Raw genomic sequence first — 5,052 nt, forward strand, 5'->3', positions numbered from 1 at the left:
TCTGTTGGGTTTCATTTCCCCCTCTTCCTCTTCCTCTCCCTCTCCCTCACTTCTTTCCATTACAGTTGTTCTTATTATTCTTATAATTATTTTTTAAAAATTTGTTTCAATTCTTAAGCTGTTCTTATCTCAACCAACAACATTCTTTCCAATTCTCCTCCCCCCCCAGATGGTGCTGGGGGCCAGGGAGTGAGTGAGCTGCTGTGTGGTACTTAGTGGCCATCTGGGGTTAAACCATGAGAGTCTCACATCATTCAAGAAGCCAAAGGTCTTGGAGTGAGATGGCCACAAACTCAGATCCACTGAACACATCACCCACATGTCCATAAACTACACAGGGAGCTCAGGGCACTGAATGTCAAACTGCAGCTGGCAGTGGACTTTGGAATTTGTCATGTTAGATTCTGCTGCTTCTGCTGTCCAGGGGTTTTCATGGGCACTAAATTTGTGCTTTTCAAGCAGTTATAAATCCATATGAAATTTTGTAGGAGGCATTAATTTGGACAGCTAATATGGGAGACAGGTTAATCTTAATTAGAGATGAGAGGGCTGCTCTTTAGTCACATAAAAAGAGCTCTCAGGGGCTGTCTCAGATATTATTAGGGTTGAGATATTAAACCAGACATTTGGGGAGGGGCAGATACGACACAGGACTTGTAGAAACCTGTTCGCCTCTGGATGAGCAGTTGGAGGCTTAGAAAAGGAAAATGTCACAAGACAGGAATATCTGACCCAGGAATTCCAGCCAGAAAATGCTGAGACCTTACGCACCTTGTTCAGCAACACTGAAACTTCTTCTGACAAATGTCATGGTCTTTTTTCATCCAACTTTTACAAAATGTTATCTAAGCAGGGTCCAAAAGAAACCTTGGTGTCTTACAAGTCATCAGTTCCTACTTCAGAAACCAAAACCACATTCCCAAACAAGCTGAAAGCTTTCCAAAAGAAGACGTGAAAAAAGGCCTAAAAAATCCAACACAGCAAGGCAGAGTTTCTCCATCCTCTGAAGCGTCATGTTCAGCACTGCTAAACAGATGCACTGGGACACAGTTTAACTGAGGGGAATAATTGGTGTTATGCCAGAAGGGGAGAAAATGGAGTTGAGTTGACATTGACTCCGCAGCACCTCTGAGATCTGCAAAGATCACTGAACTCTCTGGAATCATGAGATGAATGATTTAACTGATAAACAAAGATGATGCATGATGACATGAGGTTTGGTGCTTAGGAACTGACAGCTTTAATCTTTCAAGGTACTAACCAGGAAATTTTTAAGCTTATTAATATTTCTGCAGGGGTTACTGACCCCTGGGTGCTCTGGGAGTTATCATATTCCTGAGCTACCATAAAATCAAGGCAGTTTCACACTATTGCAGCTTCCAACAGGAAAGAGTTCCAAGTGGCCAGACTTGGAACCAGCCTTGCTTGCTGGGAAGGAAGTTCCAGCATTATCATCAGCCCTACTTTGCCTCAAGGCCCTGCCCCAAGGGGGTCCCTGGGCCCAACAGCCCTTTCCAGAGGGGGAATTTCGCCCTTCTCTCCTGCTCTGCAGCCTCCCCTTCCCAGCTGTACCAGGACACCACAGCCAGCTCTGGACACCAAAGGCAGCAGAGCCAATCTTGGGGAAACAAACACCAGATCCAGAGGGCCAGCCCATATGTCAGCATGATCATTCCCCATCACTTTTAGTTCCTCTCTGAGCATGTCAAGGTTTAACCGTCACCAGCAGACAAACCCCATGCAGCCACTCTCTTGCTTCCCCACCATCAGGATTAGGAAGAGAATTGGACAGGTAAAAGCTAAAAAACTTGTGAGTTGAGAAAACAACAGTTTATTAGGGAAAAGCAAAAGCCAAGAACACAAGCAAAAGAAACCCAAGGAATTAATTCTCTACTTCCCATAGGCAGGTGGATGTTCCACCACCTCCAGGACACCAGGGTTTCATCAAACAAAATGGTGACCTGGGAAGACAAACACCATCACTCAAATGCCCAGCCCTTGTTCCTTCAGTTTATCAGGCTGAACAAAGACACCGGATCATGTGTCTGGCAGCTCTTGTGCTTTATGGCACACTCAATTACCCCAGAAATGATCCCACAGTTTAGACTGGAAAAGTGTTGGCTAACAAACCCTTACACTTTATAATACACTTCTCAAAACAAGCCCTCAATTTTTACAGTACACTTCAATCAGCTCCCACAAAAAACTTCTCAAAGGTTCTGGCTCATGAGCCACAACACACTTCCACAAGTTCCCACTCCCATGGCAAACTTTGGTACAGAGTATGGGGTAGAATGTTATGGCAGCTGTGTGGGGTCAGTAGCTCTGACCGAGGAAGCTGTGACCGGTCCAGAGAGATGGTCCTGAAGAGATCGTGTTCCTGAGGCCCAGTGTCTTCCCTCAGCTGCTGGCTGGAGGGCCTGTGCAGAAGCTGTCAGCTCTTCAGTGACTGTCAGCTCGTGATTTCAGCTCAGCTCTGCAGGGCAGCCTCCAGGCCAGAGCAGGGAGAGAGAGATGAGAGGCCTGTATAGCTGTTCTGCACGAGGCAGCTTTATTAGTCCAGTGAAGGGGAGGCCAGGGACAAACATCTCTCCATCTCACAGGGGCAGAGGGCCAGCTTTATAGGGATACAGGGGGTGGGTATCAGATGGTGACGGCCAGTGGGTTACAAAGGATCTGCAAAGGATCTCCCAGAGGATTCTGGGTTTGTCTTCTTCTCACCGTAACTGAAAGTAGCTCCCTTTCCAAGGGAGTCTTGCTGGGAGATTGAGCACTCTCCTTATCTCAGCTGACACCCCTCCAGGGATGGGGTGTTGCGGAGGATGAAAGTTTGGTAAGAAAGTTTCACAGGTATGTAGGCTTGGCAGAAAGATCTCTGAATGTAGAAGCTGGGGATGAGGTAGAAATGAAAGCAAGTTTTGATATAGAAGAAAAGATGTTTTGCTGAAACAGTGATCGCTGAGTAACTGAGAAGGCAAAGGTTGGAGATGAGTTGGAAGGAGATTTTTAGGAGCAGGACAAAGGTATGTGACTACAAACAAAGACATGTTTTTCACCAAGTAAATAAGTCTCAAGAAGAGCATAAGTAAATAGAGAACATGTCTTTACCAAAAAGAGAGATATGGCAGGCAAACAAGAAATGTTGATGTAGCAAGAAGAAGAAAGGTCTGAGAATTTTCCACTGTAAGCTTAAATTGTAACTTACTTACTCTTGAGATTGGATAAGAATGACCATAATATGGTGATGGTAGTAGCTATGATAGGCTATAGGAAATGTAAAGGTATTGTGTATGGTGCTTATTGGTTGCTATGTGTTAAGATACTCTGCAAAGAAAAGTATCTAATGCTTTGTAACTTGAACAGCGGGTGGCTTCAGGTATGCCTACAGCTGGAGCTGGCAGCTGTAGGGCTGGCTCTGGATACCCACTCCCTGAACTGCTGTAACCTCGCCTATGCAATAAACAGCTTTCAAGAGAGCCGCCTGAAATCCAGACATCCTTTGTGAAACTTTCTCCTACAATGGGGCTTTTTGATATCTGAGATAGCCTTACTAGAGACAAGGACAAGGAAAAATCCAAATAATCTCCCAAGGAGATTCTCTGGGGGGCTTTATTGCCAGCACTGTCACTTGTGTCTGTGTTGGGCTTGGCCAAAGTGGGGTTGATTCCCGGCATGAAGAAGGGTACTTGTATTTGTGCTGCAGAGAAATAGCAACTACTGATTTATGCTAAAAGGTAAACAGGAACCTCAAGGGAGGAACAGGTACCCCAAGGGAAGCAAATGACATGGTTTTGGAAGTAAGGCACTTCCAGTAAGGCTATCTCAGATATCCAAAAGCCCCAGGTAAGTGCATGCAAAGGACAGGAGAGATGTAAAAACCTGCAATCGCCTTTCAGTGAAATTGGATACAGGGGTGCCCAAGTCAATCTGAGCAGGAAAGGATTTGGATCCCACTTGATCAGCATTTTACATGTGTACCACAGGTCACAGGAGGTGAAAGCACAACATCCCAAGCACTTGGGACCTCAAGAAAAAACATCATTTCCTATTTGACTGTCAATTGAATGAAGTGAAACATGGGGTGCAAACAGGCAGGAAGGGGTGAATGCAAGGGAATGTCAGCTGCAGAAGCTGTGAGTACATCTCCTTGGCCCAGGCTGACAGCTCCTGGTGGTTCCTGTGTGGAGGAGATGAAGCATGTCTCATTGGATTTTTTCCTTGTCCCACACTCTGAGCTGCCCTTGTGTCCCTGCTGCTCAGTGTGGGAGCTCTGGAGTCACATGGGAGGGACTGAGAGAGCTCTTGGACTGTTCCAGCTGTGCCACTTTGGGGGACGTGCAGCCATGAGGCCAAACCAGGGCACCACTTTGGGGGAGGCTGGAGAGGGCTGCTGGACCCCTGTGGCTGCTCAGGCCAGCACTGACCATCCTGCTCTGATGTCCCCCCCTGACAGCAAAGTGTCCTCAGGGAGGAGGTTCTGGAGCTGTGCACATTCACCACAGCTCTACAGGCCTGTCTCACTGACAGGGCTGGGCTTTGCAAGGCTGGTTTTGTCCTCATGGGTGCAGTTCTGCGAACTGTGAGAGCAGAGGAGGCTCTCTCAGGGCAGGGACTGACCATCAGGGCACTGCTAAAGGTCTGTGACCAGAGCCCAGCCCTTCATTTCTCTGTTCCAGGGAAAAGCCATTCTGTGTGAACTGGGAAGGATCAGAGTCTTTCCTCCCTCCTGGTTCATAGCTGATATTGGCAATATCGTGGGAGAAGAAACAATAACAGGAAATGGAGGTGGAGCAGCATGTTCTGACCCCGCTTCCTTTCCACTCTGAGACTCAGGATATGTCAACTCCCTTTCCCCTCGTGACTCAATTCTTGTAAGAGGGCTCAAAGAAACGATAGTGAAAGTATGCAGCTTCAACAGTTTAGCCACAAAGGAAAGCACACCTGTGTGTTTCTCTCCTTTTTTTTTATTTTCCCTCTCGCTCACCCCTTTTGTTATTCCCAGCTCTGGACCATCCACGCAGCAGGACCAACGCGGGATCTAAGGACTGGTGA

At 46.9% G+C, this 5,052-nt stretch overlaps 1 long non-coding RNA gene across 2 annotated transcripts in view; it reads left to right on the forward strand.

Annotated features, from left to right (window-relative positions):
• The first annotated feature begins 4,918 nt into the window (after positions 1 to 4,918).
• Positions 4,919 to 5,052, forward strand: part of LOC309583892 — a 23,570-nt gene continuing 23,436 nt past the window's right edge. For both annotated transcript variants that reach the window (XR_014227182.1, XR_014227183.1), the window contains exon 1: positions 4,919 to 5,048. This is a non-coding gene — a long non-coding RNA (uncharacterized lncRNA). The remainder of the gene's footprint in view (positions 5,049 to 5,052) is intronic.

This window comes from Coloeus monedula (assembly GCF_965178545.1).
Source record: "Coloeus monedula genome assembly, chromosome: 34".
Classification (NCBI taxonomy): Eukaryota; Metazoa; Chordata; class Aves; order Passeriformes; family Corvidae; genus Coloeus; species Coloeus monedula.